The sequence below is a fragment of the Rutidosis leptorrhynchoides genome, chromosome 9, assembly GCF_046630445.1.
Source record: "Rutidosis leptorrhynchoides isolate AG116_Rl617_1_P2 chromosome 9, CSIRO_AGI_Rlap_v1, whole genome shotgun sequence".
NCBI lineage: Eukaryota > Viridiplantae > Streptophyta > Magnoliopsida > Asterales > Asteraceae > Rutidosis > Rutidosis leptorrhynchoides.
The window spans coordinates 194,075,684-194,085,803 of NC_092341.1; the positions used below are offsets into that span (position 1 = coordinate 194,075,684).

Genomic DNA, 10,120 nt, shown 5'->3' on the forward strand with positions numbered 1-10,120 from the left:
AACTATGATAAACTTTGATTTAAAAGTTGTTATTCTGGGAAAATGATTTTTATTATGTACATGAAACTATATCCAAAAATTATGGTTAAACTCAAAGTGGAAGTATATTTTCTAAAATGGTCATCTAGACGTCGTTCTTTCGACTGAAATGACTACCTTTACAAAAACGACTTGTAACTTATTTTTCCAGCGATAAACCTATACTTTTTCTGTTTAGATTCATAAAATAGAGTTCAATATGAAACTATAGCAATTTGATTCACTCAAAACGGATTTAAAATGAAGAAGTTATGGGTAAAACAAGATTGGATAATTTTTCTCATTTTAGCTACGTGAAAATTGGTAACAAATCTATTCCAACCATAACTTAATCAACTTGTATTGTATATTATATAATCTTGAGATACCATAGACACGTATACAATGTTTCGACCTATCATGTCGACACATCTATATATATTTCGGAACAACCATAGACACTCTATATGTGAATGTTGGAGTTAGCTATACAGGGTTGAGGTTGATTCCAAAATATATATAGTTTGAGTTATGATCAATACTGAGATACGTATACACTGGGTCGTGGATTGATTCAAGATAATATTTATCGATTTATTTCTGTACATCTAACTGTGGACAACTAGTTGTAGGTTACTAACTAGGACAGCTGACTTAATAAACTTAAAACATCAAAATATATTAAAAGTGTTGTAAATATATTTTGAACATACTTTGATATATATGTATATATTGTTATAGGTTCGTGTATCAACCAGTGGCCAAGTCTTACTTCCCGACGAAGTAAAAATCTGTGAAAGTGAGTTATAGTCCCACTTTTAAAATCTAATATTTTTGGGATGAGAATACATGCAGGTTTTATAAATGATTTACAAAATAGACACAAGTACGTGAAACTACATTCTATGGTTGAATTATCAAAATCGAATATGCCCCTTTTTATTAAGTCTGGTAATCTAAGAGTTAGGGAACAGACACCCTAATTGACGCGAATCCTAAAGATAGATCTATTGGGCCTAACAAACCCCATCCAAAGTACCAGATGCTTTAGTACTTCGAAATTTATATCATATCCGAAGGGTGTCCCGAAATGATGGGGATATTCTTATATATGCATCTTGTTAATGTCGGTTACCAGGTGTTCACCATATGAATGATTTTTATCTTTATGTATGGGATGTGTATTGAAATATGAAATCTTGTGGTCTATTATTATGATTTGATATATATAGGTTAAACCTATAACTCACCAATATTTTTGTTGACGTTTTAAGCATGTTTATTCTCAGGTGATTATTAAGAGCTTCCGCTGTCGCATACTTAAATAAGGACGAGATTTGGAGTCCATGCTTGTATGATATTGTTTAAAAACTGCATTCAAGAAACTTATTTTGTTGTAACATATTTGTATTGTAAACCATTATGTAATGGTCGTGTGTAAACAGGATATTTTAGATTATCATTATTTGATAATCTACGTAAAGCTTTTTAAACCTTTATTGATGAAATAAAGGTTATGGTTTGTTTTAAAATGAATGCAGTCTTTGAAAAACGTCTCATATAGAGGTCAAAACCTCGCAACGAAATCAATTAATATGGAACGTTTTTAATCAATAAGAATGGGACATTTCATAAACCATGTTGCGGACATCCTCTCAATAACTTTTCAAATCTGGTCCATGCCTCATATAGAGTTTCATTTGACTTCTGTGTGAACGTAACAATTTCTCATTGAAGTCTCACGGCTTTAAATGCCGGAAAGAATTGTTTAAGAAATTTTTCAACTAAAACGTCCCATGTATCAATTGCCCCTTCAGGTAACGATTCCAACCAATCTTTGGCTTCTCCCTTTAAAGTCCAGGGAAATAACATGAGATATATCTGTTCATTCTCCACTTCTCTTATTTTAAATAGAGTACAGATCCTATTAAAGGTACAAAGATGTTCATTTGGATCTTCCTTCGGCGCACCACTAAATTGGCATTGATTAGTCACCATGTGTAGAATTTGTCCTTTGATTTCATAATCTGGCGCATTAATATCTGGATGAGTAATTGCGTGACCTTGGCCAGTACGTTTAGCTCTCATTCGGTCTTCCATACTTAGAGGTTCCAAATTTTCCATGATTGAATTTGTGGAATCTGAATCACTAGAGGATTCTGATTTAATAGTTCGTTCCTCAACAATCTCTGTTTGAATGATTGGTGGTTCCGGAGGAAAAATTAATGGTTCAGGATCTATGAATTGTCCCTGAATATTCTCCGGATTCTCAATTGTGAGGTCGGGTTCAAAAAATGGATTATCGGAAATTTGAATTGGAGTACTTGGTCGACTGGATGACGATTCTAAAGAAATATCAACGGCGACAATATTTGCTAGATGTCTTGATCGAGTTACAGGTGGTGAACGTACAAAAGGTGGTGAACGTTTTGCTCGGTGCATTCACTGAATATCTTATTAGTTTTTTTTAAAAAAAGAAAGAAAAATTATATAAGTTATCCAATTAATAGACTTTTCTGATTTTGCCCACGTTTCAAATAGCCAAAAGATGTAGCAGAGGGGCAGAATTCGTTTGGTCTCAATAAATTGAGTACTGTTTGGCTCCAATAACCCGGTCCACGTACAAATCCAACTATTACTACGAACCAGAAAATTTTGATGTCTATCAATTTAACCGCTTAAAATAATTTTTCGTAATTTAAAGAAATTTAGAGAAGAAGTAGAAAATTCTATGTCCTAAAAACTAGAATGGCGAGAAATAAGAAAGAAAAAGAGCGCGTCGGTATTAAAATTGAAGAAATAAGAAAGAAAAATAGTGACTTATAGAACTTTAAAACACTCGACTAACCCAACCTTATTATTATCACTAACTTAAAATTAAAATTGCAAATTGAGATTACTAATTGGAGTGATAATTGATACATAGGTAAAAGGCGTCGAAAAATAAAAATAAGAAAGTAGCGCGTTGCAACTTAAAAAGGAAATAAAAACTAAAAATTAAAAGTTGCGTCTAAAAATATTAAAGCTTAATAGAAATACTATATCCCAAATGGCAATATCTTAAAAAGGAACTAAAACTTAAAAAAAAAATGTCGCAAAATTCTAAAGCACATAAATCTTAGTCTAAAGAAAAAGCACTTAAGGGATTTTACGGCAAAGCCTAAAAATCTAGAAATAAAAATAACTATGGCAAAAACTATGTCTTAAAACTAAATACGAGCGAAAAATAAAACTTACGCTAAAATAATTAAAAAGAGACAAAATATAAAAATATACTTAAAGTTGTAAAAAGTTCAATTTTTATAAAAATATTATTTTTATATTATTTATTTTATAAAACTATTAATTTTATAATGTAATTAAACTAAGTAAACTAAATATATAAATTAAATCTAAAAACTAAACTAAATAATAAATAAATAAAAACCTATTTAGGGTTTTAAATTAAATAATAATAAATATAATACACCGTAATTAATGCTGAACTAGGGTTTTCTGTGGCCTGACAGAAGACCTCATGCGATCGTATGAGTTCTAATTACATTTTAAAAATAATAGTTTTATAAAATAAATAATATAAAAATAATAGCTTGATGTTATGCGAGATGTTATGCACTTTATATCTCGTGTTTTCCCCGGCAGCGGCGCCAAAAATACTTGATGTTATGCGAGGTGTATATGAAATAGCTTATATTTGAAGGTATTTCGTATGCCCGAGAGACATACTAAATTAATGTGGCTGACGTGTTATGATCCAAGTCGGGTCATACCCAATAACAGGCTTACCGACACCTTTATTCGTATTTGATTTTAACGATTGGTTCATTGATCAAATACGCAACACTTGAACTTTAAGAAAGATGGTTTTCTTAAATATTACTTGATGTGTATATATATATATGTATATATATATAAATTATGGAATAATTTATATATATTGGATTTAATTATTTATAGGTAAATAATTAATAAGTTTATGTTACATTTTATATAAATGGACTTTATATATTAAAAATGTACATAAAATTATATGGAAGTTTTATAAATTAGATTTTATAAAATCTAACTTTTATAAAAAACTAATTCTTTTATAAAACATATTCTATATTATTTGTTGAGGGAGTGGCATTGGAGTCTCAAATATGCATGCATTTGACTAGCATTTTGAGTGGCTACTTGAAGGATTCCCATGTGCATATGTACTTGGATTTCTTGGAGACTCAACACACATTCAAACACATCAAAAGTAATAAAAAAAAACTGCATTATTTCCTCTCCCATTCTGCTGTAAAACCGTGGGGTATTAGGGAGAAAAAGGGTTTCTTAATTTGGTTTTTGGAAGCTAAATTCAAGTGTTAATAAATCCTAACCAAAGTACAAGGTGTTGGTGATAAGCTTGGGGTATAACAACTTGAGGTTTCATTGTTTTGGAGCTCCATTCAACATCATCATCTTCATCATTTACTAGCAAGCTTGGAGTAGGTATAATCTCTTTACTTGCTTGTAGTTTGTAAGTATATATCACAACTTGATCCTAATTGGGATTTAACTTTAATTGGTTAAAGATTAACAAGTTTTAAATTGGTCATTAACATGCTTCCGCTTTCTTAATTCTTAAAATGGTTTAAGTATTTTATGAACTTGTTAAATCCCAACAATGGTATCAGAGCCGAAGTTGTTGAAATATGCTTCGAGATGGTTATTAAACCCACTATAATTTTGCATTCTATGAACATGCATGAAGTAGAATGTAAAATTTCCGGTTTTGGGTGGTTGTCATTTTGGCCAAAATCACTTGTGATTCTGCATTCTGTACTGCCAATCACTTGTGATTCTGTGCTGCAAATCACTTGTGATTCTGTACTGCAATTCACTTGTGATTCTGTACTGCCAATCACTTGTGATTCTGTGTTGCCGATTACTTGTGATTCTGTATTGCAAATCACTTGTGATTCTGTGTTTCCAATCACTTGTGATTCTGTATTGCCTATCACTTATGTTGATGATGTTCACAATCTAAGCCTTGACCTTGTGTTTGGTTGCATGCATGTTTGATTGATATTTATTCAATTGGTTTGTAATAATATTTATTCATTTGGCATGTAATAATTCATTTGGTTATGTAATTTATTTTATATTTGGTATGTAAAATAGATTAGGTTGTAATTTCATTTTTTAGACAAAATGTATTAGGATATATTTTGTAAAATGATGAAGAATGATGAAGACTTGAAGAACACATGAAGAAGCATTTGGATGCAAGGTTAAGTGGGAGATTTGAAATCTCCTACTTTGTGTTATAACCCCTTATCCGGTGGCATTTGTTTTCGGCTAAACAAATGTCTACCAAAATGGCTTGATTGTGAACATATTTGTTTTGCATGCATGGTTGTTTATTGTATGATTGTGGATTGTATGGTTGTTTGCTACAAGTTTATCACACAAGTTAACAACAAGCAAAATGGCAATTTAATTGGTTAAATTACACATTAATTAACGACATGCAAAACGTCAATTTAAATGGTTAAATTAAAAATGGCTAAAAGGACATTAATAAACGGTTATTAAGATCATGATTAGGATCATATATATAAAATGGTTTATAGACATGAAATTGGCTTTTCATAATGAACTATACACCAAATGCATGTTGGTGTATGGCAAATGTTTTCTTAAACTAGAATTTATGAAAACTTAAAATCCCTTAACTAAAACAAGGTAAACAAGTTAAACGCCATCCTTTTGTGGAAACACTTAGACATATTAGGAATCTCTTGATGGGATAAAGGTCACCTAACCGTCATGAGTGAACTAATGTGAATAAGGTACACTTCGCATACATGTGGGATAAAGGTCACCTAACCACTTGTATGTTAAGTCTACATGTCTACACAAGTAGGACGACTTGATTTGGGAATCATGAACTTAGGGTCACCGAAGCATGAGGAACAAATAGGCGTTGATGGGATTAATATGCCATGCAAAAGGATTGCATGATCCCATAACTTAGAAGTTGCAAAAGGATTGCAATTGTCATTAAGACTACCTAGCTAAATCAAATGACGGGATAAAGGTCACCTAACCGAAATTTGATTTACCGTTGGATTCTAATATTTAATAAAACAAATCAAAAGGGTATTGTTTATTAAATTTGAAATCAATACTTAAAAGAACTTTGTTGAATCTTGTAGATGGCCGCTAATAACAACAACAACATGAACAACGCACCACTTAACCTAAACAACCTATCATTAAGGTCTCTCCTCGAGAAAGACAAACTCAACCATACGAACTTTATGGATTGGTTCCGTAATCTTAGGATTGTCCTCAAACTTGAGGACAAAGCGTATGTGTTGGAGGACCCTATTCCCGACCAACCGGATGAGGAAGATATAGAGGGCATGGCTTATTATGACAAGTATTGCGCCGATTCGGTGCAAGTCGCTTGTCTAATGCTTGGGACTATGATACCCGAACTCCAAAAGGATTTCGAACATCATAGTGCATATGACATGATTACGCAATTGAAGGAGATGTTCCTTCAACAAGCACGTGTCGAGCGCTTCGAAACGGTTCGAGCGCTACATGCATGTCGTATGGATGACACCCAATCGGTCTCCTCTTATGTCCTCAAAATGAAGAGCCTTATTGATCGTGCTAACCGTCTTAACCTAAACATATCAAATGAGTTAGCCACCGATCTTATCCTTAATTCCCTATCAAAAAGGTTTGATCAATTTGTAATTAATTACAATATGAATGGGATGGATAAGAGCATAGGTGAGCTTCACGGTATGCTTAGAACGGCGGAAACTAGCATGGGTAAAAGGGCTTTACCCGTGTTAGCAATCGATCAAGGTGGGTCCAAAGGTAAGACCTCTAAGCCAAAGGGAAGGGGAAGATGGTTACCCCAACCATCAACAAGGCCAAGAAGCAAAAGGTCACCGAGAAGGCAAACCCCAAGGAAGACCCATGTTTCGGTTGCGGTGAGATGGGTCATTGGAAACGAAACTGTCCGGTCTACCTTAAGGAGTTGAAGGACAAGAGGGATGCAGGGCAAACCTCAGGTAATATATATATGGTATATATAGAGCTAAGTATTACTTCTTCTAATACATGGGTATTAGACACTGGATGTGGAACTCATATTTGCAATTCTTTGCAGGGGTTCAAAAGAAGTGATCATAAGGCGGGAACATCAAGTCTCTATATGGGCAATGGTGCAAAGGTGCATGTTAAAGCTCAAGGAGATTTTATTTTGAAGCTTCCAAGCGGATTGGAACTTATTTTAGAAAATGTTTTGTATGCTCCGGATTTGTGTAGAAACATTATTTCTATTTCTCGCTTAAAACAATGTGGTTACGTTGTTAATTTTATTGATGATGATATTCATGTTTCTAAAGATAATGTATTCTATTTCAAGGCTTCGCCTTCAAATGGAATTTATGAATTGGTTCATGATGACACATCATCTAGTAGCTCAATGTACCATACAAGCACCAAGAAACTCAAAAGGGATTTGAGTGATTCCTACTTATGGCATTGTCGCATTGGTCACATAAACAAGAACCGAATACATACACTTCAAAAGAATGGACTTTTGAAATCAAATGAAATGGATTCGTTTGAAGTATGTGAATCTTGTTTACAAGGCAAGATGACTAAAGCACCTTTCAAAGGGACCTATGAAAGGGCTAAAGATTTATTGGGATTAATACATTCGGATGTATGTGGACCCTTTAAACCCATGACTAGGAAAGGTGAAAGATACTTTGTTACTTTCATTGATGACTTTAGTCGTTTCGGATATGTCTACTTATTAAGACACAAGGACGAAACGTTTGAAGCATTCAAAGAATATCAAAACGAAGTACAAAATCAACTCAATAAGACAATTAAGGTACTACGTACCGATAGAGGAGGTGAATACCTAAGCGATGCCTTCCAAGATCATCTTAGGAGTTGTGGGATTATCTCACAACTTACTCCACCCGGAACACCCCAACTTAATGGAGTTTCCGAAAGGAGGAACCGAACCCTAATGGATATGGTTCGATCTATGATGGCAAGAAGCTCGTTACCTCTGTCATTTTGGGGTTATTGTCTAAGCTCCGCGGCTCGTATTTTAAATATGGCCCCAACCAAGAAAGTGGAACGAACTCCTCATGAGATGTGGTTTGGAAAACCTCCTTCTCTATCATACTTAAAGGTATGGGGATGTGAAGCTTATCCTAAGCGTTACGTCCCTAATAAATTGAATGCTCGATCCACGAAGTGTATCTTCATAGGATATCCCAAAGATGACATGGGATATTACTTCTATGATCCATCCGAGCAAACCGTATTTGTTGCTCGGAAAGCGGAATTCCTTGAAACCAAATTCCTTATGGAAGGTGATGGTGAAAGGAAGATAGATCTTGTAGAGGTACAAGATCAAGCCGATGATACACAATTGGTTGGCACTAGTACTCAACATGAGGATGTTGAAAATGATCAAGTGGATGATCAAGGTACACAAGACGTTCGAAGATCTAGTAGGATTAGTAATCCTCCCGAGAGATATGGGTTTCTCGTGGAAGGTTGCTATACGGTTGATTTGGATGAACCGACAAACTACAAAGATGCTTTATCAAGAATTGATAAAGATAAATGGCAGGAAGCCATGAACGCCGAGATGCAATCCATGTATGAAAACCAAGTTTGGGAACTTGTTGTGCAACCTCCTAGCTCCAAGCTAATTGATTGCAAATGGCTTTTCAAGAAGAAAACCGACATACATGGAAACTTGGATACATACAAAGCTAGACTTGTAGCAAAAGGTTTCACTCAAACTCAAGGGGTTGATTATGATGAAACTTTCTCGCCTGTGGCAATGCTAAAGTCTATTAGGATATTATTTGCCATTGCTGCTCACTACGACTATGAAATATGGCAAATGGATGTCAAAACCGCTTTCCTAAATGGATATCTTATGGAAGATGTCTATATGGTCCAGCCTGAAGGTTTTGTTGATCCAAAATATCCTAAAAGTGTATGCAAGTTAAAGAAGTCGATCTACGGATTGAAACAAGCATCTAGAATGTGGAATCATCGTTTTAATGAGGAAGCCGAGAAATTTGGCTTCATTAAAAATGGTGATGAAGCTTGTGTATATAAGAAAGCTAGTGGGAGCACTATCATGTTCCTTGTACTATATGTGGATGATATATTATTATTTGGGAATGATATTACCACAATGCAAGGAGTCAAAACTTGGCTAAAGAGTTGCTTCTCCATTAAGGATCTTGGAGATGCACAATACATATTGGGGATAGGGATCTATAGGAATAGATCCAAGAGATTGATAGGTTTAAGTCAAAGTACATACATTGATAAAATCTTGAAAAGGTTCAAGATGGAAAACTCTAAGAAAGGCTTGGTACCTATTCAAAGAGGAACCATTCTCAGTTCATCTCAGTGTCCTACCACGAAAGATGAACAAGAGAGAATGAAGAAAGTCCCATACGCATCTGCTATTGGGTCTATCATGTATGCGATGATATGTACTAGACCGGATGTGTCATGCGCTCTAAGCTTGACAAGTAGATACCAGAATAACCCAGGAAACAGTCATTGGATTGCTGTTAAAAGTATATTGAAATACCTTAGGAGAACTAAGGATATGTTTCTAATATATGGGTCTGGTGAGGAGGAACTCGCCGTAAAAGGTTACGTGGACGCGAGTTTCCAAACTGATCGAGATGACTCTCGATCACAATCCGGTTATGTCTTCATGTTGAATGGTGGTGCGGTCTCTTGGAAGAGTTCGAAACAGGAGGTTGTTGCGTTATCCACTACAGAGTCGGAGTACATTGCCGCATCACTGGCAGCTCAGGAAGCTGCATGGATGAAGAAATTCATCGACGATTTAGGAGTGGTCCCTTCCATTCAGGACCCTCTTGAGATCTTTTGTGACAACGAGGGTGCGATTGCTCAAATCAAGGAACCTCGTGCCCATCAAAAGACTCGTCACATTGAGCGGAGATTCAACTACATCAGGGATGAGGTTGAAAAGGGAAAGATATGTATTCACAAAGTTCACACAGATCATAATGTTGCGGAT

General features: G+C 34.7%; 1 non-coding gene across 1 annotated transcript; it reads left to right on the forward strand.

Moving 5' to 3' along the window:
- Window positions 1–1,651: 1,651 nt before the first annotated feature.
- Window positions 1,652–1,758, forward strand: LOC139869905 (small nucleolar RNA R71). Its single transcript, XR_011766487.1, has one exon. It is a non-coding gene; the product is annotated as a small nucleolar RNA R71 (small nucleolar RNA).
- Window positions 1,759–10,120: the final 8,362 nt, after the last annotated feature.